The 22,105-nt window shown below is 44.8% G+C and overlaps 1 protein-coding gene and 1 long non-coding RNA gene across 51 annotated transcripts in view; one reads left to right on the top strand and one right to left on the bottom strand.

The window, feature by feature from the left end:
• DTNB (dystrobrevin beta) overlaps window positions 1–6,359 on the bottom strand; it is a 302,368-nt gene extending 296,009 nt beyond the window's left edge. For all 50 annotated transcript variants that reach the window (XR_013402986.1, XR_013402987.1, XR_013402982.1 and 47 more), the window contains exon 1: window positions 6,131–6,359. The gene's annotated coding sequence lies outside the window, so the exon portion shown is untranslated. The remainder of the gene's footprint in view (window positions 1–6,130) is intronic.
• A 104-nt stretch (window positions 6,360–6,463) lies between these two features.
• LOC144333875 (uncharacterized) lies at window positions 6,464–19,016 on the top strand. The gene is made up of 3 exons (XR_013403007.1): window positions 6,464–7,873; window positions 14,000–14,092; window positions 18,023–19,016. It is a non-coding gene; the product is annotated as an uncharacterized LOC144333875 (long non-coding RNA).
• Window positions 19,017–22,105: the final 3,089 nt, after the last annotated feature.

Raw genomic sequence — 22,105 nt, 5'->3', positions numbered from 1 at the left:
ACATCGTGCCACTGTACTCCATCCTGGGTAACAGAGCCAGACTCCATCTCAAAAACAACAACAACAAAAAAAAAGAGTCTGTAATTCAAAACTTCAAAACACATGAAGAGATACACTGAAAGACAGCCAACAAAACCAATAACTGAGTATTATTCCAGGTGAAGTTTAATTTTACAAAACAGTCTGACAGACCTATTATATAAGTACATTTAGGGTACTTAGACAAAAATTGTAAAAATTATCGGGAATGCAAATGGTACAGTCACTTTGAAAGATAATTTAATAGTTTCCTACAAAGCTTAATATATTCTTACTGTTTGACCCAGAAATCACTCTCCTAGGTATTTTCCCAAGTGAGTTACAAACTTAATATCTACACAAAAACCTGCACACAGATGTTTATAGCAGTTTTATTCAAAAACTGCCAAAAACTAGAAGCAACCAAGATGTCCTTCAGTAGGTGAACGAATAAACAAACTGTGGTGTTTCCATGAAATGGAATATTATTATTCAGCGCTAAAAAGAAACGAGCTGGCCGGGCACGGTGGCTCATGTCTGTAATCCCAGCACTTTGGGAGGCCAAGGCAGGCAGATCACGAGGTCAAGAGATCGAGACCATCCTGGTTAACATGGTGAAACCCCATCTCTACTAAAAATACAAAAAATTAGCCGGGCGTGGTGGTGGGTGCCTGTAGTCCCAGCTACTCAGGAGGCTGAGGCAGGAGAATGGCATGAATCCGGGAGGCGGAGCTTGGAATGAGCTGAGATTGTACCACTGCACTCCAGCCTGGGCGACAGAGCGAGACTCCATTTCCAAAAAAAAAAAAAAAAAGAAAAAGAAAAAGAAATGAGCTATCAAGTCACCAAAAAAACTTAGAGGAAACTTAAATGCATATTGCTAAGTGAAAGAATCCAATCTGAGTTGGCTCCATACTATACGATTCCAAATCTATGACATTTCCAACTCTGGAAAAGGTAAAACTATAGCCATGTAATGACATTTATTCTGTCTGTACTGCTAAGTATTTTACAAGTGAGCCACTTGCAGAGTTGTAGCATGCAGTCATGCCATGTAATGACATTACATGTAATGCCATGTTAATGATACATGACATTATGCATTTGTCAAATCCATAGAATATACAATACAAAGAGTGAACTCTAAATCATGAACTTTAACAACAATGTATCAATATTGGTTTATCAATTACAATAAATGTAGCATACTAATGCAAGATGTTAATAGGAGAAACCACATGGCAAAGAGTGGGTACATGGAAACTCTGTTCTATTCAGCTATATTGGCCACAGTTGTGTTAATCTATTTTTATTCCATTATGTATATTGTTTTAAAAACTGTATTACTGACAATTGCACTTGAGCACATACACAAAAGAAATGGAAACAGAGACTTAAACAGACATATGGATACCAATGTTCATAGCAGCACTCCTTGTAATGGCCAAAACAGGGAAAGAACCCAAATGTCCATCAATGAATGAATAAACAAAATGTGGTAGATGCATACCATGAAATATTATTCAGCCTTAAAAAGGAAATGTTGACACATGCTACAATATGAATGAACTTTAAGCACATTATACTAAGTGAAATCAGCCAGATACAAAAGGGCAAATCTTGTAATGACTCCATTCATATGAGGTACCTAGAGTAGTCGAATTCATAGACAGTAAGTAGAATGGTGGTTGCCAGGGGCTGAGGGAAGAATGGGGAGCTGGTGTTTAAGGCGTACAGAGTTTCGGTTGGGAACAATGAAAAAGCTCTGAAGACAGTGGTGATGGCTGTGCAACAACGTGAATGTACTTCATGCTACAGAACTGTACACTTAAAAATGGTTAAAATTGTAATTTTTATGTTATGTGTATTTTACTATAATAAAAAAAAGAGTGCTGAAAAACGAGTCATCCAAATTGAAAAAACAAAAATTGCATCTCTTCATTATACCATACATAGAAATAAATTCCATATGGAAAGCAAACCTTTTTTAAACTTTTGGAAGAAAATACAAGAATATATCATTAACACCATGAGAGAGAGAAAATTTTCTTAAACCAGATACACACCCGAAAAAAGACAAGCCATTTAAGGGAAATTTTTCATAAATATGACATTAAACTTAAATGGTATATACAACCAAACACATTGTTAACAAAGGGAAAGAAAAGCCTAGGGCTGGCAGGATGCATTTGCAACACACAGACCCATTGAAGAATCAGCATCTAAAGGAACCCAACTGTTCCTCAGTGAGTAAAAGGATACATACGCTGTGATGTAAGTCGACAACCGGGCCAGGTGTAGGGGCTCATGCCTGTAATCCCAACACTTTGGGAGGATCTCTTGCCAGCCTGAGCAACATGGCGAGACTGCATCTCCACAAAAAATTTTAAAATTAGCCAGGCATAGTGGCACGCAAGTGTAGTCCCAGCTACTTGGGGGAATCACTTGAGCCCTGGAGTGCCACTGCTCTCCAGCCTGGGCAACAGAGCAAGACCCCATCTCAAAAAAAAAAAAAAAAGCCTACAACTGAATACACTAAGCAGTTAAAAATAAATGGATTAAATCCACAAGTAGCAACATGGTTATAGCCCCATTAATTATGAAGTAACATGCGTACCTCTGACCCAGCAATTGTATTTTTTCATTCACTGCAGCAACAGTCCTTAATAAGAATACGAAATAAACTACAATACATACTACACAAGAGATTGTGTAGTAGTTAAAACGACTCAGGTTGATTCCTGTGTTCCAACATGAAAAGATCTCAAAATCATTCTGTTAGGGGAAAAAACTGCAGAACACTGTGTACGGTATGATGTCATTAATGCAGAGGAGAAAAAACTGCTCTTTTTTTATTCTGCGTTACCTATGTATACATGGAAATACACAGAGAATAGTCTGGAAAGACCACAAAAACTGATAACTTCTGTTTCTGTGAGTAGGTCAAGGGGGCCTTTATTCTGTCTGTACTGTCTGAGTATCTGACAGGTGTGTGTGTTCCTTATATATACAAGAAAATACATAGAGAATAGTCTGGAAAGACCACAAAAACTGATAACTTGTTTCCGTGAGTAGGTCAAGGGGGCCTTTATTCTGTCTGTACTGTTTGGGTATCTGACAAGTGAGTGTGTGTTCTGAGTGACCTGCAGAGTTGCAGCACACAGTCACACAGAGTACGCACTACACAACTCCAGAAGCTGCCAGGCATGGGGACTCCAATGTGAATGATGCTCCCTAAAGCTGGGCAGTATACAATCTACACAACTAGACGCCACAGCTCTGATGCTTATGTAATTCGAAATCAATAAAAGGGAGTGGGGAGGATAGAGAATGGACTGCAAACCAGCATAAGGGAACATTCTGGGGCGATGGAAATTTCTTGATTGGAATGCTGGTTACAAAGTATACAGCAGTCCCCCACTCAGAAATAAACAATTTGTAAGTTTTAAGTTGTGTACCATTCTGAGCAGCCTGATGAAATTTTGTGCCATCCCACTCTGTCCCACCTGGGATGTGAACCATTCCTTTGTCCAGCATATCCACACTGCATAAGCCACCCTCTGGTTACTCACTTGGTAGCTGTCTCAATGATCAGATTGACTGTCATGGTATCACAGTGCTTGTGTTCAAGTAACCACTGTTTTACTTAATAATAAACCCGAAGTGCAAGAGTAGTGATGCTGGCAATTGGGATATGCCACAGAGAAGCCAAACATATGCCTAACAGAAATCATTAATCTCTCATGGTACCTAATTTATAAGTTAAAACTGTATCATAGGTGCTTAAGTATAGGGGAAAAAAACAGTCTATATAGGGTTTGGAATCAGCTGTGGCTTCAGGCATCCACTGGTGCTCTTGGAACATATCCCTGAGGCTAATGGGGGGACCACTGTACACATTTTTCCAAAACTCATCCAACCACACATGGGAAATCTGTACATTTTATTGTGTCCACTATACATCAATAGGTTGGTTTTAAAATAAATATATAAACAAAATATCATCGAGCGCGCCTGGAATAAGGCACCCAATATTGTAGAACCTATGCACCTCTCAACAAGAGACCTGCTGGCTGTACACAGTCACACAGAGTATGCACTACACAACTCCAGGAGCTGCCGGGCACGGGGACTCCAATGTGAATGGTGCTCCCTAAAGCTGGGCAGTATACAATCTACACAACTAGACGCCACAGCTCTGATGCTCATATAATTCAAACAGGAGAAATAAATTTACTTATTCAAGACTTCCTATACAATGCCAGATTTTGATTATTACTCTTATTTTTCACACGAAGAAACTAAGGCCCTGGGGTAATATAAAGACAAAAAATAAAACAATAAGTTGAAATTCTCTTGGTTCTGAGTCTAATTTTCTAACCATAGGTAGAAATTTGTCTCCCGGGCATAGTGGACATCCAAAAACTGCCAGCACTACCTTGACTGCACAACCCCTTTGAAAGGCAATTCCACTTATGCATTATGATAAAAATCCTCAGAGAACTCATAAAAGGTCAAGTTTTAATTTGGCAGACAAAGTAACCCAACAGGCACTGCAACCCAGGTTACTGAAACAGCAGCCTGGAGCTCCAGAGTTCAGAGATTCAACCAAGGCAGAGGACAGGTAGGATTCTAGCCCTTACAGAAAAGCAGAGGCACCGATAGCCTCGCACTACAGGTCTAAGATCCAAGAACTAGGATGAAAATGAAAAAGTGTTTTCTAGACAACACAACCCTCTTCCTTCTCAAGTGACAGGAAAAGCCAATGGGAGAAGGAACAAAATGGGATGATCTCAAGCAACAGCCCAAGGAGCAAGCTCTTGACGGTCAACATGTAAGACACATGGGAAAGTGGTAGTATGGCCACAGAAACCAAGACCTCGCCGCCTTAGCCATTGCTTTCACGTGCCCAGACCTTAGAAACTGGGTTGCCTGGCATGGCAAAAAAAAAAAAAAAAAAAAAAAAAAAGGCAGAGAGAGAGAACTTGTGGAACAGGGGAAATCTAGCAACGTTCCCTAACACTAGAGTGACTGACACTGCTCCATGGCAAATGTGGCCAAATCTTGCTTGTCCATTCATTCATGCAATAGACATTTATGGCTCGACCGCTGTGAGACAGGCAACATTCTGAAGACTTTGCAGTGAATTGTCATGGAGCTTATTTCTGGTTGGGAAGGAAGGAAACTTCCTTTCTTTCCAAACGTCTTTTTTCCCCTCTGAGAGCCCCCTTTAAATGGTACCCGTAGGAGCCTTCGAAACTCTCCCAAATTTCTCCCATAGGCTTATTTGACCTTTCCGCTTTTTCTCCAAACCACGCAAATTATGGCTTCAATTTCCCAATACTGGGAAAAGACAAAAGAGACCTAAAGTGAATACGGCATAAAACATAAAATTGGACGCTCTTTTGTATTTTATGTGCATATCTTCACAGTCACACTGCCAGCACCTCAATAACATGAGGGTGTTTCATACTATTTCGTGGCCCCAGTGCTGACTACGGGTCTCTACCCACAGTAGCTGGAAGGTCTTTCTAATCCCAAGGCCTGGCACGGGAATTTAAGGGCAAGTATTCGTTACCGGCATCCTCCTCTCGGGACACTTTCCTGACCAGGGTGACCTCCCGGACAGGTTCGCTATTAGGCGCCTCGGGAAAAAGTGATTTGGGGTGATCTGAAATAAATATCCTTCCCTCTGCCAGGGCCTGCCCGCCTCACCTGCCCTCTGCCAGGACCTGCCTCACTCGCCCCTTCAGCACCTAATGCAGAGCCGCCTCCAGGCGAGCCGGGCTCGGGCAGCATCAGCCCGGCGCCGCGCCCCAGCTCGCGCCCGTGCCCCGGCGCGTTCCGGACCCCGAGACCCCTCCCGGCCCGGGCTCCGCAGCATCCCCTCTGCCTGTCCCTCCGCGGCCGACTGCGCTGTCCCACCTCGCAGCCCCGCGCGGTGCAGTGGCCCCGGCTCCCCGCGCCCTCCCCGCCTCCCGCGGCGCCGCACCCGCAGACTCCCGGGTCCCCAGTCCCGGCGCAGCGCGGGCTCCCGTCCCGCACCTCGCGGGCGCGAGGCTCCAGCCCGACTCTGCTCCCCGCAGCCCCGGCGGCGGCCGCAGACCCCCACCTTGCTCACTTCCCTGCAGGAGCAGGGGGCGTCGGGAAGGTCTCCTGCGGCCTCACTCCTCCTCACGCTCCGGCCCGGCCCCCTCGGCTGAGGCAGCGGCGGCGCCCACTCAGGCCCCGGAGCCGCCCCCGCGGCGAACGTTCGCAGCGCCTGGCTCGCACCGCTTCCCCGCCCGGCACGCGCAGCGCCCGCCCCCGGCGCGAGGGCGCGAGGGCGGAGGGCGGAGGGTGGAGGGGCGGGCGCGCGCCCAGCGCGAGCGCGCGACCGGGGGCGTGGCTTCCGCGCGCGAGGAGGGGGCGGGAGCGGCCGAGCACCCCTTCACCCCGCCCCCGCGGTTCCGGGCAGGCGGGAAGCTGGCTCCATCCAGGCTTCTCCCGCTCTCTGGCGCCGGGCCCGGTGCCTTTCCATCCGCTGGTATCCGCCGGCAGGGTGCCCGGCCCGACGTGACTACCGGGCAAAGAATGCAAAGAGCCACCCCGTGAATCATTCTCTGCGCCTAGGGCACAAGCCTCTGCCCGAGTGACCCGCATGAACTCCGCAAGCTCGCTCAGCCGCGGCGTTCACCCCGCGCCGCACCAGGTACCTGTGGGCGCACGATCACGGTCACAGCGCCTGGGCTCGAGGCTCCCCAAACTTAGCGGGGAAAACAGCCGTGTACACAACCAAGTCCGGTGACCTGTGCAGAGCCAAGGCACAGTGCGATGCTGTGGGAAGGCACAGAAGCTAGAGATGACTTCCGCTTGGACGCCGCAGAGGGCTTCCTGGAAGAGGCGGCATTTATGGTCAGCCTCGAAGGAAGAAAAAGAAGTCCTAAGAGGAAAAAGGGAGGACATTAGGGCTGGGAAAACAGATTGAGCAAAGGAGCCAGGGGCAGTCAGATTTACCATCAAAGCACCAGCTTTTTTGTGTTTTACTGTTACCCATCTTTTATAGAATTCTTTCCAAACTGTGTGAAATACAGGAGATGGTGCCAAATTAGGATGTAGCAAGGACTTTGTAAATGGTTCAAATGGTCATTTTTCTCAACGTTACTTAAGACTCAAAACAGCAACGTCCTTTAGGGGCTATTGGTCAATGATGAAGGCTGTAAGCTCCAGAGCTAAGCGACCCCAGGCTTGCATGCTGGGAGTATGGTTTTCACTGTTTTTTGGCACCTTATGGTAAGGCAGATCGTGCCACCTCCTGCTGCTGCCTGCCTGCCTGCCTTTAGAACACCCTCTTCCTCCTCCTCTCCTCTTTTTATTTTTAAACTCCTATGGTGAAGGAAATGCTGATAACCAACTTTGTTAAATGGGAACAAATAGGTTCCTCAAAAGATGAGCATTTTTGGCCGAGCGTCGAGGCTCACGCCCGTAATCCTAGCATTTTGGGAGGCTGAGGCGGGCAGATCACTTGAGGTCAGGGGTTCGAGACCAGCCTGGCCAACATGGCAGAACTCTGTCTCTACTAAAAAGACAAAAATTAGCCGGGCGTGGTGGTGTACACCTGTAATCCCAGCTACTTGGGAGGCTGAGGCAGGAGAATCGCTTGAACTTAGGAGGCAGAGGTTTCAGTGAGCCGAGATCGCGCCACTGTACTCCAAGCCTGGGCAAGAGAGTGAGACTCTGTCTCAAAAGAAAAAAAAAAAGATGGACATCTTACCTTTCATATATGAAGTGTGAATATTTTCATGCTTGAGGAGACTTATCTCTTGTAGGCACGGTCTTGGCTATGTTTTGTACATATGAAGATACTCAGAATCAGGTAAGAGACATCTAGCCTCTTCATTTGCCCTTTTTGAGCACCCACTATGTGGAAGGCATTGAGAGGTGTTAAACATTGATTCTGTTATTCGGAGAAAAGATGTGTAAATAATATAAAATAAATGTGTAAATATTGCTTGATATGTTTGTTCTATTGATTGAAACCAAGGTAATTTCAATATGTGGGCTAGACAACCATAAACCATAAGGGAATTAAATATTTCAAGGACACTGTATTGGCATCTCCATCTCTGTTCTCTGTTTCTTCACTTCCCACATCCTCAGAAAACTTCTCAAACACCTTTCAATCATTCTCCCCCTCTCACTCCAAAATTACCAGCTTCTCTTTGTCTCTTTCCTTAATCATCTATACATGTTTAAGCTTTTCCTGTCCTCAAGAAAAAGGAAGAAACCCTTTCTCTGTCCCTCTAGATTCTGCTTCAGTTACTAGTCCCTCTCTGAGTTTTCCTTCACAAATGTCTTGAAAGTCATCTACCCTCATCTCTACCTCCTTAGCAGCTCCTCAGCTCCTCAAACCTATGTAGTTTCTGTCCACACCGCATCACTGCATTGCTCTCAGTCATGAATGGCTTGTTTGATCCTAAATACCACAAGCCATCTTTGAGTCCTCATATTATTAGAACTCTCAGTGACATTTGACAGAGTACCCCACTCTTTCTGAAACTCCCTTGGTGTCATGGCATGACTCCTTTCTTTGTTGTTTTTTTTTTTTTTTTTTTTTTGAGACGGAGTCTCACGCTGGTGCCCAGGCTGGAGTGCAGTGGCGCGATCTCGGCTCACTGCAAGCTCCGCCTCCTCGGTTCACGCCATTCTCCTGCCTCAGCCTCCTGAGTAGCTGGGACTACAGGCGCCCGCCACCGCGCCCGGCTAATTTTTTGTATTTTTAGTAGAGACGGGGTTTCACTGTGGTCTCGATCTCCTGACCTTGTGATCCGCCCGCCTCGGCCTCCCAAAGTGCTGGGATTACAGGCTTGAGCCACCACACCCGGCCTTGGCATGACTCCTTTCTTAACCCCTGTGACCACTTCTCAGTTTCACAGATTCTCTCTTCAGCTGGTCTCACTCCACACATTCTCCCTGGACCATTCCATCCACTCTGTGTCTTCATCTGCCGCATATCAGCAACTCCCAAGTGCACTATCTCTAGCTCAGGCCACTCATCTTGGTTCCATATTCACAAAAGCCCGCCAGACTTCTCTACTGGGTGTCCTAGAGATACCCCACACTCTACATGTCTAAACTACTGTCCACCCAGTTGCCCAATTCAGAAACTGGGGGCCATTCTTGATTCCTTCTTCTCCTGCCACCCCTCTGCCCTGATGCCATTCCCAACAACCACTAAGTCCCATTGATGCTTCCTCATAAATAAATAACTAGAATGTATCCCTCTTAGGCCCTCTCACCTAAACTAATGCAGCAGCTTTGTTTGTTTGTTTTGAGACGAAGTCTCACTCTATCACACAAGCTGGAGTGCAGTGGCACGATCTTGGCTCACTGCAACCTCCGCCTCCCAGGTTCACCCGATTCTCCTGCCTCAGCCTCCTGAGTAGCTGGGATTACAGATGACCGTCACCACACCTGGCTAATTTTTATACTTTTAGTTAGAGACAGGGTTTCACCATGTTGACCAGCCTGGTCTCGAACTCCTGACCTCAAGTGACCCACCTGCCTGGGCCTCCCAAAGTGCTGGGATTACAGGCGTGAGCCACTGCACCTGGCCATGCAGCAGCTTTTTATGTGGTCTCCCTGCCAGTCTTGCTGCTTCCAATCCATCTTCCATTCTGCAGGTTAGAGAAAACTTTCAAAAATTTACCACCCCTGGTGTCACTGTCTAGCACTTCCCTTAATCTAGACCTTGCCCATTCTCTCTAGTCCATCTTCTGTTGCTTCCTCCACACACACCATACAAACTCCTGAAATGTTTCCACTTCCCCTTGGCTCCACACCTTTGTGCTTGTTTCTGTCTCTTTTTGGAATGTCATTTGAATACAAGCAAAGAATATCTAACATGTGTCACTGGAGTTCTACATATGTTGAAGCTATAATCTAAAAATCTTTCTGAAAATAAGATATGAACCTATAAGGGCTACATTTACCTGGGAAAACTGCCAGAGGCTGACCTCTGATAGCTATGCTATTTACACTATTAAACTGATAATAATAATGATCTTCGAGGTTTGCAGGTACAAAGTTCAAATTGTTTAAAAGGGTAAAAAAATTGGACTGCAGGCCAGGCATGGTGGCTCACACTTATAATCCCAGCACTTTGGAAGGCTGAGGTGGGCAGATCACCTGAGGTCAGGAGTTCGAGACCAGCCTGGTTAATGTGGTGAAACCCTGTTTCTCCTAAACATGCAAAAAATTAGCCAGACATGCTGGTGCACGCCTGTAATCCCAGCTACTTGGGAGGCTGAGGCAGGAGAATCGCTTGAACCCGGGAGGCAGAGATTGCAGTGAGTCAAGATTGCGCCATTGCGCTCCAGCCTGGGAAACGAGCGAAAATCCGCCTCCAAAAAAAAAAAAAAAAGAAAGGAAGAAAAGAAAATTGGGCTGCAGTACTTTAAAGGTGGCTGCCAATTTTTTGTATCATTCCTCTCCATCCACGCTGGCCTTACTGAATTGTTTGGCAAATAGAACATGCAATATTCTGGGATTTCCAACCCCAGGTCACAAGAAGTCTTGAAGTGGTGTCCACTTGGGTTTGGGTGTTTGGTCTTTGGGAACACTTTTTTTTTTTTTTTTTTTTGAGATGGAGTTTCACTCTTGTCACCCAGGCTGGAGTGCAGTGGCACGATCTCTGCTCACTGCAAACTCTGCCTTCCGGTTTCAAGCGATTCTCCTGCCTCAGCCTCCCGAGTAGCTGGGACTACAGGTACCCACCACCATGCCTCGCTAATTTTTGTATTTTTAGTAGAGACGGGGTTTCACCATGTTGGCCAGGCTGGTCTCGAACTCCTGACCTTGTGATCTACCTGCCTCAGCCTCCCAAAGTGCTGGGATTACAGGCGTGAGCCACCGCGCCCAGCCAGGAACACTTATTCTTAAAGCCCTGAGCTGCTATGTAAAACATGTAACTCCCCAGAAAGGTCCTACATGGAGAAGGAGAGGACCTAGCTGATTCTTGCTGGTATGAGTGAAATCGTCATGAAAGCCCTACATCAGCAGAATACCACTGAGTGACCTCAGCTGAAGCCACAGGGAACAGAAGAATCATCCAGCCAAGCCCTACCCAAATTCCTAACTCCAAAGACTGTGAAATTATAATTAAAATGGTTCTTACTTTAAGCCATGCTTTTTAGGGTAGGTGGTTTATTATGGAGTCTGGTAGCCAAAATAGTTGGCATCAGCTTTCTCAAGAGCAATATACAAAGCAAGGCAGTAGTGATACAGCATTTTCAGCATTTTCTAGAAACTTAAGGAACAAAGATGCAAGCCAAGGATTTTATATCCATCCATTCATGCTGTTTCTAAAACATCTAGTCGATAAAAAAGAACTGTTTACAAAATGCACAACTCAGAGAATACTGCACATGCAAGCCCATCTTAAGTGTCTAGTAGAGCAGGGTCAGCAAATTTTTCTAAAGCATCTGATAGTAAACATTTTAGGTTTGGTAGTCTAACTACACCAGCCTGCTACTGTAGCACAAAAGCAACCATACATGACATGTCAATAAGTGGGCGTGGCTATGTTTTGATAAAATCATATTTACAAAAACAGACATTGAGCTGGATTTGGCCCGTGAGCTATAGTTTGCCACCCCTATACTAGAGGAAAAGGAATAAATTTATTAAGCAAGCACATCACAAAACACAAGGCCCACATGATTTAAGAAAATAATATACCATGACCCAAGTGGGGTTTATGTATTAGTCTGCTACAGCTGCCATCACAAAATATTCAGATTGGTGGGCTTAAAGAACAGAAATTTATCTTCTCATAGTTCTGGGGGCTACAAGTCCTACATCAAGACGTTGGCAAGGGCGGGGCATGGTGGCTCATGCTTATAATCTTAATACTTTGGGAAGCAGAGGAGGAAAGATTGCTTGAGCCTATGAGTTCAAGACCAGCCTGGGCAACAGAGTAAGACCCCACCTCTAAAACATTTTTTTTTTTCTTTTTTTGAGACAGTCTTGCTCTGTCACCCAGGCTGGAGTGCAGTGGTGTGATCTTGGCTCACTGCAACCTCCACCTCCCAGGTTCAAGCGATTCTCCTGCCTCGCTTTCCAAGTGACTGGGATTACAAGTGCATGCCACCCATTCGGCTAATTTTTATTTTATTTTTAGTAGAGACAGAGTTGGTCTCAAACTCCTGACCTCGGGTGATTCACCCGCCTCAGCCTCCCAAAGTGCTGGGATTACAGGAGTGAGCTACTGTGCCTGGCCACCACAAAAAAAAATTTTTGTGTGTGATGGAGTCTTGCTCTGTCGCCCAGGCTGGAGTGCAGTGGTGCAATCTCGGCTCACTGCAGTCTCCACCTCCCAGGTTCACGCCGTGTTGGCCAGGATGGTCTCGATCTCCTGGCCTAGAGATCCACCTGCCTTGGCCTCCCAAAGTGCTGGGATTAACAGGTGTGAGCCACCGCGCCAGCCTACCTCCCCTTCTTATAAGGACAGAAGTCCTATTGAAGTAGGACCCACCTCTAATAACCTCATGTAACTTAACCCTTTAAAGACCCTATCTCCAAATATAGTTACATTCTGAGGTACCAGAGATTAGGACTTCAACTACCTAAATGTAAAAGCTAAGACTGTGAAACTCTTAGAAGAAAACATAGCTGTAAATCTTCATTACCTTGGGGCTGGTAAAGGCAAATGACAAAAGAAAATATAGATACCTTAGACGTTATCAAAATTTAAAACTTTTGTAAGTCAAAAGATGCCATCAAGAAGATGAAAAGACAGCCTACAAAATGGGCAAAAATATTTCCAGATAATACATGTAATAAGGGACTTATATCCAAAATATATAATGAATAATTAGACTCGACAATTATACAACGAATCACCCAATTGTAAAATAGGCAAAATATTTGATCAGACATTTCTCCAAAGAAGATATACAGAAGACCAATAAGCACACAGAAGGAGGCTTGACTTGATTAACTATTAGAGATATGCAAATCAAAACCACAATGAGATACCACTTCATCCCACCAGATGACTGTTATTGGGCAATAAGAAAAAGAATGGAGTGCTGATACCTGCTACCACATGGATAAACCCTGAAAATATTATACACTAAGTGAAAGAAGCCGGTCACTGAAGACCACATATCATATGATTCCACTTTGTTTTATTTTATTTTATTTATGTATTGAGATGTAGTCTCACTCTGTCGCCCATGCTGGAGTGCAGTGGTGCAATCTCGGCTCCCTGCAACCTCTGCCTCCTGGGTTCACTCGGTTCTCCTGCCTCAGCCTCCCGAGCAGCTGGGATTACAGGTGCACAGCACCACACCCAGCTAATTTTTGTATTTTTTTAATAGAGACAGGGTTTCCACTATGTTGGTCAGACTGGTCTCAAACTCCTCACCTTGTGATCCGCCCACCTCAGCATCCCAAAGTGCTGAGATTACAGGCGTGAGCTACCACACCCGGCCTGATTCCATTTTATGAAATGTCTAGAATAGGCAAATCCATAGAGACAGAAAGGAAATTAGTGGATGCATGGGGCTGGAGAGGTTGGAAGGAGTGAGGAGTAGCTGCTAGTGGGTATAGGATTGCTTTTGGAAGTGATCTTAGATTGATCTTAAATTGATCTTAATGTTCTTAAGATGTTCTTAAATTGATCATGGTGATGGTTGCACAACTCTCGTTAATATACTAAAAACCATTTAATTCTAAACTTTACATGGGTGAATTATAAGGTTTGTAAATTACATCAAATAAAGTTTTTTTTTCTTTGTTGTTGTTGTTGTTGTTGTTGCTGTTGTTGTTTCAGACAGGGTCTTACTCTGTTGCCCAGGCTGGAGTACAGTGTCGCCCAGCTCACTGCAGCCTCGACCTCCCAGACTGAAGCAATCCTCCCACTTCAGCCTCTCTCCCAAGTAGCTGGGACCACAGGCGTGCACCACTGCGCCCAGCTAATTTTTTACTTTTTTTGTAGGGACAAGATCTCACAATGTTTTCTAAGCTGGTCTTGAACTGCTGGGCTCAAGTCATCTTCCTGCCTTGGCCTCCCTAAGTGCTGGAATTACAGGTATGTGCCACTGCACCCAGCCAGCTGTTTTTTGTTTTGTTTTTGTTGTTTTTTGTTGTTGTTGTTGTTGTTTCCGAGACAGAGTCTCGCTGTGTCTTCCAGGCTGGGATTCAGTGGCCCAATCTCAGCTCACTGCAAGCTCTGCCTCCCTGGTTCATGCCATTCTCCTGCCTCAGCCTTCCCAGTTGCTGGGACTACAGGTACCCACCACCAAGCCCAGCTAATTTTTTTTGTATTTTTAGTAGAGACAGGGTTTCACCATGTTAGCCAGGATGGTCTCGATCTCCTGGCCTTGTGATCTGCCTGCCTTGGCCTCCCAAAGTGCTGGGATTACAGGCGTGAGCCACCATGCCCGGCCACCAGCTGTTTTTATCAAAAAATAATACTATAAAACCCTCCTCAAAGACATATATATATATATATATATACTTGAACAAGACATCACTTGGTTTTGTCTAAAATATCCTAATGTTATTAAGATAACCATTCTCCTTATGTTAATTTATAAATTTAATGTGATTCTCCAAAAAATATAAACACATTTTTTTCTGTGGCTATACAAGTTGATACCAAAATTTATGTGGAAAAATAAACACTCAAGGATAACTAGTAAGACACAGAAAAGAAAGAGGTATGAGAGGAGACTAGCCCTAGCAAATATTAAAACATGCTATAGAGCTTTTTGAATGAAAACAGTGTGGTTCTGGCACATGAATAGGCAGACTAATGAAATCAAATACAAAGTTCAGAAGTTTACTTACTGCTTATGAAAATCCAGTAGACAACAGGCAAAGATGGGCTTTTTAATAAATGGTGTTGGGAGGCCAGGCACAGTGGTTCACGCCTGTAATCCCAGCATTTTGGGAGGCCAAGGCAGGCGGATCACTTCAGGTTGGGAGTTTAAGACCAGCCTGGCCAACATGGTGAAACCCGTCTCTACTAAAAAATACAAAAATTAGCTAGGCGTGGTGGCAGGTGCCCGTAGTCCCAGCTACTCAGGAGGCTGAGGCAGGAGAATCGCTTGAACCTGGGAGGCGGAGGTTGCAGTGAGCCGAGATCGCTGCCATTGTACTCCAGCCTGGGAAACAGAGCGAGACTCCTCAAAACAGCAACAAAAAAATGATGTTGGAGCAACTGAATATTTGTACTCTGTCAGTGAGATTATGGAAAAACACATTGCTGTAAGAAATGAAAAATAGTATAGCCCTTATGGAGAAGCATTTGGTAAGATTTAATGAAACGATTTGTACATTTACATTTCAACCTAGCACTCCCACTTCTAGGAATTTATGCTAAAGATACCTCCAGAATACATAGGCATGCTTACATATGTAGGTTTCTTCATTGCACCATAATTTGGAAAAATATTTGTATTTGCATCGGAAATTACCTAAATACCCAAACATAAAAGATTGGTTGAATACACTATGGTACTTAAATACAGTGGGATACTAGGAAGCCATCAAAAGGAATGAAGAAGATCTTTACTGACTGATACATAGTCATTTCCAAGATATATTATTGGGTTTTTTGGTTTTGTTTTGAGATAGGATCTTGCTCTGTCATCAAGGCTGGAGTGCAGTGGTGCAATCATATCTCACTGCAACCTGGACCTCCCCGGGCTCCAGTAGTCCTCCCACCTCAGCCTCCCGAGTAGCTGAGACTACAGGTACATGCCACTATGCCCAGCTAATTTTTTAATTTTTTTGTAGAGACAGGGTTTCACCATGTTGCCCAGGCTCAGAAATCTCAATTCTTAGAACTTACTGTATTAAAACATTCAGTGATGTGTAATTATATTTACGCAACAGAGTATCTTACCAGAGTTATTTCTAAAAACCAAAATTAAAAAAAATACTTGCCGGGCGTGGTGGCTCACGCCTGTAATCCCAACACTTTGGGAGGCCGAGGCAGGCAGATCACAAGGTCAGGAGATCGAGACCACGGTGAAACCCCGTCTCTACTAAAAATACAAAAAATTAGCCGGGCGGGGTTGTGGGCGCCTGTAGTCCCAGCTACTCGGGAGGCTGAGGCAGGAGAATGGCGTGAACCCAGGAGGCGGAGCTTGCAGTGAGCCGAGATCGCGCCACTGCACTCCAGCCTGGGCGACAGAGCGAGACTCCGTCTCAAAAAAAAAAAAAAAAAAAAAAAATACTTACAGGGCTCTGATTAAATTATGAGATAGAAGAGTCCCAAATCATTAAAATAACACTGTAAAAGAATGTTTTAGATGATGTAAAATGGTATATGTAGTACGACTCAAATTTTGTTTAAAAATGTATGTGAGGGCTGGGAGAAGTGGCTCACACCTGTAATCCCAGCACTTTGGGAGGCCAAGGTGGATGGATCACCTGAGGTCAGGAGTTCCAGAGCAGCCTGGCAACATGGTGAAACCCTATCTCTACTAAAAATACAAAAAAAAAAAAGTTCGCAGGGTGTGGTGGTGCATACCTGTAGTCCCAGCTACTTGGGAGTCTGAGGCAGGAGAATCACTTGAACTCCGGAGGTGGAGGTTGCAGTGAGCCAAGATCACACCATTGCACTCCAGCCTGAGTGACAGAGCGAGACCCTGTCTTTAAACAAACAAACAAAAAAAAAGTGTGAGACAACACAATACAAAGAGGGGCAAGCATGTAAATAGATATTTTATGGACGAGAAAACACATAGCCAGTAAACATAGAAAAAGATCCTCAATTTCATTAGTATTCAGAAAAATGCAAACTAATACTACAAAGTTGTACACCTACTAGAATGGAAAGATTTAAAGTTTCACAATTCCAAATGCTGGAAAAAAGGCTAATCAATTGGAAACTCTTATACAGTAATGCTAAGAATATAAATCAGTACAACCATTTTGGCAATGCTTAACAGAGTTGAAATTCTGCATACCTTATATCCAGCTATTCAACCCCAAAGACACTCTTCACGCATGCACTGAGAGGAATGTACAATCACTGCACTGTTCTTAGTACTTATTTATTTATTTTTATTTTTTGGAGACAGAGTCTCACTCTGTCACCCAGGCTGGAGTAAAGTGGCGCAATCCGGACTCACTGCAACCTCCGTCTCCCAGGTTCAAGCAATTCTTGTGCCTCAGCATCCAGAGTAGCTGGGATCACAAGTGTGCACCACCACACCTGGCTAATTTTTGTATTTTTCGTAGAGACAAGGTTTCACCATGTTGCCCAGGCTAGTCTCGAACTCCTAAGCTCAGGCAATCTGCCTGCCTCAGCCTCCCAAAGTGCTGGAATTACAGGCATGAGCCACCACACCCAGCCTGTTCTTAGTACTTATAAAAACAATCCAAATGGCCAGCAAGAGAAGAATGAATGCATAAATGTGTATATCTCCACAGCGGAAATATTAAACAGCAGCAAAAATAAAAGAGCATTTGCATAACACAACATGGATAAATTGAACCAACATTTTTCTTAGTGAAGAAAGCAAGAAACATATGACTCATTGCATGTTACCATTTTTACAAGGCTCAAAATCAAATAAACACAAACAATTTTTAAAATTACTTTAGTAAGACAAGCGAATGATACTCCCAGCCCAGGAGAGGAAGTGGTAGACTAAGGGGTGCACATAGGTAAATGACAATTATTGCCATGATTTCGAATGTTTTGATTCTTGGGGCGGGGGGTGTAATGTTACATACATTCTTTGTATGTTTCAAATATTGTATTTTTCAAAGATAAAGGGAAAGAATGTGTGTTTGTTGTGTTCCTTGAATAAGACTGGATGAATATAAACCAAAATATTAGAAGAAGTCATCTCTGGGTAATAGGATTAAGAATTATTTTAATTTTCTTTGCATTTGTTTGTATTTTCAAAATTGTCTTAAATGAACATGTACTTTTTTGGAGGCAGGAAGAAAAATATTTTTAAAAATCTGTGCTAGAACCTGTTCTATTTTCATTCCACAGTCTGAACATCCAAGTCTTAATTACCATAGTGATAAATGATCTGGGGGAAGAGGTGCGTGGTGGAATCTCCAAGGTCATGTGCCAGGTAGTGAACTGAGAGTGGCAGAAAGGAGGCTGCAGAAGGATGTGACCGAGCTGCATGGGAGGGCAGACACCTGCCCGCCGAGTGTCAGTGTGGGCAAGAGGAAGGTAATAACAGCTGAAGGAAGACAATTTAATGAACCTGAAAACCATTCCTTAAAGTTGTAAATCCACCGTCCAGCCTGCCCTGGCTTCCAGCCTCCTCCTCCCACCTCCACCCCCACCCCGCCAAAAAAAACCAAGAACATGCAGATAGCAGTACTAAAAACAAAACATCATGATCGCATCTTTGTATCAAATTATTATAAATTGACACCATAATGTGTGTCGTTCTGTTCTCTGCCATTTACAGATGGCGTGACAGGACTGGAAGGGCTCCAGGAGAGAGTAATTAAAATGATTAGCAGAAAGCGGGTCCTTCACAGGAGGTAAACAAAAACCAAATTCCATCCTTTAGGGGAAGGTGAGAGCTTGGCCGTGACATGCCAAAGGTGCACACAGTCAGAACACAGACAATGGTGCTGAATCTCACAGTACCAGCAGTACGGGGTAGCGCGCCATCAGTGGTTGACAGAGGCACATTTGGAAGAAATGAATAGGAACTGCTATTTTGCATGGCAGATGATAATGTGGAAATCCTTACCCCCAGAGGCTGACGCATGAGTCCTCCGTCTTGTCCAAATGTGGAATGAAGATGGCACAGAAGACCAGCTCGTGGTCTCTGGGTGGGATTCGGAGGGCTGGGAAGAGAGGAAGTGCTGGACAGTGGTGTTGGTCTTCACTCTCTGTATTATCCTGTGGATTATGACAGCCTGTTACAAATTGCATGGAAAACCTTTCGAGACAAAACTTTCTAAGATTTATCTCGTGAACAGCAGTTGTGTTTTTCAATAAAACCATCCTTAGGTGTCAAGCTGAAGTTTGGACTGGACTGGATAGCCAGTGAGACTTCTATCGTAGTATTTTCTGGGTGCTAGGATCACAGGTATGAGTAGCTATCATTCTGCCATACCGTGCAAAGCTCATGAGGCCAGAGGTTAGATGGCACCCCAAAAGATCTCCAAGAATTACACCAAGAAGGTAATCCAGAGGCCAGAGTATCCAAGGAAGAGTGTATTACAGGTTTTGTTAGTTTACCAAAGGCTATTTGTTTATGTAGTGTTGTCAGACACCTGAAAATGTCAACAAATGCTATGTAGACAAAACTTTCTAAACTGGCTCAAGGGTCTTTCAAGATGTTCTCACATACCTATCGCCTGATGTGCTTTTGAGAAAATACATGTGGGCCCCACAGTTCATCTAGATGAACTAATTTTTTTTTTTTTTTTTTTTTTTTTTTAAGAGACAGAGTCTTGCTCTGTCGCCCAGGCTGTGGAGTGCAGTGGCACAACCATAGCTCATTGCAGCCTGAAACTCTTAGGCTCAAGAAATCCTCTGGCCTCAGCCTCCCAAAGCACTAGAATCACAGGTATGAGCCACTGTGCCTGGCCTGAATTTTTTTTAAGTGACCCCAAGTGGTATAATGTGCAGCTGGAGTAGAGAAGCACTGAGCATCTCCATTTGTTAAAGTTAATTATTTGAAGGGGTTCTGGCTATAGGAAGAGGGCAAAGGACGCTGGAGACAAGCAGGGATAGAAGTAAAGACCATTCCGCCGGCTCAGTGCACAAGGTCTGAAATACGTCCAGGCTGCCCCTGCATGGTGGTAGGGGAGGGAGGGGAGGCTCGGCTGCTTTATTTTTAATATTTATTTATTTATTTATTTTTGAGACAGAGTCTCGCTCTGTCACCCAAGCTTGAGTGCAGAGGCGCAATCTTTACTCACTGCAACCTCCGCCTCCCAGGTTCAAGCAGTTCTCCTGCCTCAGCCTCCTGAGCAGCTGGGATTACAGGCAGGCGCCACCATGCTCAGCTAATTTGTGTATTTTTAGTAAAGATGAGGGTTCACCATGTTGGCCCAGCTGGTCTCGAACTCCTGGCCTCAAGTGATCCGCCCACCTCGGCCTCCCAAAGTGCTGGGATTACAGGCGGGAGCCACCGCACGCAAATCATTACCTTTTTAAGGCAAACTCCACGAGGCCAGTTCCTGGGGAAAGGAGTGCTTCCCTAGGTCTACTCAGGGGCCTCTGTGGCTTCATTGCATGTCAGAGGAAAGGTCCAATATGCATCAGAGCCACTGTGTGTCTAGAAAAGCTCCTCCATTTTCTTCCATTGAAATGTTCCTGTCTTTTCCAAAGATGCAGGATCAAAAAGCCCAGATTGCAAAACGAAAAAGTACCACCAGTTGCTGTCCAGATGCCCAGTCGGCACACAGGGAGACTCATGTCCTGCAGCTTCGGGCCGACTTTCTGACACTACATCATTCTGGGCTCCTTTTGGGACAGCCGCCCCGTTTCCTTTATGGCTCCCTTATATAACACTAGCTCTTCGGCTGCTTAGAAAGCAGAATTACTTCACTATAATGGGAGGAACTCTCCAGAAAGAAACTTCAGGCCAGGCGCAGTGGCTCACGCCTGGAATCCCAACACTTTGGGAGGCCAACCAGGGGAGGATCCTTTGAGCCCAGGAGTTTGAAACCAGCCTGGACAATATAGTGAGACTCCATCACTACAAAAAACACAAAAATTAGCCAGGTGTGGTGGCATGCACCTATAGTCCCAGCTACTCAGGAGGCTGAGGCAGGAGGATTGCCTGAAGCTAGGAGCTCGAGGATGCAGTGAGCTATGATCATACCCCTGCACTCTGGCCTGGGTGACAGAGAGGCCTGGCCGCTTTAAAAACAAAACAAAAAAAAAAAAAGAAAGCAACTTCATGTAGACAGGCTATTTCAGGTTCCCAGATACCCACCGGGTGCAGTTCGATTTAGTCTGCCGAGACTTTTCCAGGCATTCTGTTTCCCCTGTCACCTTGCTTATGTCCCCACCTGCTTCATCCCTTCTTCTTGTTCACCTCTAGGATGCGCTTGCCCTCTTCCACACATCAAGTGTTGATCTCCTGCCTCACTCACTTGGCTTCATACTTTCATAGACCATTTCAAAGACATGGCTTTAGGGTAAAGTTGCAAAGACATGGCTTTAGGGTAAAGATCAAATTAAGTTTGAGGCTGTAAGACTCTTTAAGACCTCAAAGAAATTTAAGATGGTGCCAAATAACCCTGTCAGCTAGAAAAAGGGGTTCTGAGAATCTTAAAGTCATTGTCCCACAGCTCTCTGATATGCTGCCCGAAGTAGAGGGAGGACCAGCTCTAAAATAATCGTGGCTATGGCTTTTGTCTAATTGGGTGGACTATTTTTTTCTTTTCTACTTTTATTCACATATTTATTTATTTATTTATTTATTTATTTATTTATTTATTGGGACAGAGTCTCACTCCATCGCCCAGGCTGGAGTGCAGTGGCACTATCTTGGCTCACTGCAACTTCTGCCTCCCAGGTTCACGCAATTCTCCTGCCTCACCTCCAGAGCAGCTGTGATTACGGGCACCCACCACCACACCCAGCTACTTTTGTATTTTTTTTTTTAGTAGAGACGGGGGTTTCACCATGTTGGCCAGGCTGGTCTTGAACCCCTGACCTCAAGTTATCCGACCACTGCAGTCTCCCAAAACGTTGGGGTTACAGGCGTGAGCCACCATGCTTGGCTGAGTGGACTATTTTCTCATAGGTAAAAAGCTGACAAAGTGTTAAGGGAGTTGTGGGACAGAGACAGTTCAAAATGGAAAAGACATCTGGGTCCCAAATTTTCTAAGGGCAAAAGAAAGCAGGTTGAGAAAGCTGCTACCAACATAAGCCAATTCTTATAGAAAAGGAAGTACATCTCAGAAGATGGAGGCAAAAGCCCAGAGGGCAAAGCTAAGGGCCAAAGACAACAATGGACTAAGAAATCATTTCCCAGGAGCTAACAGGGCGGTCCTGCAGGGGCAGTCCTTAGCTCCAAGGCGGAAGGCCTTGACAATGAGTCTTGTTCATTTCAGTTTTGCAGAATTCCTATACACCCCCATTTCT

This window comes from Macaca mulatta, chromosome 13 (genome assembly GCF_049350105.2).
Source record: "Macaca mulatta isolate MMU2019108-1 chromosome 13, T2T-MMU8v2.0, whole genome shotgun sequence".
NCBI lineage: Eukaryota > Metazoa > Chordata > Mammalia > Primates > Cercopithecidae > Macaca > Macaca mulatta.
This window is presented reverse-complemented; position numbering and strand designations above follow the sequence as displayed.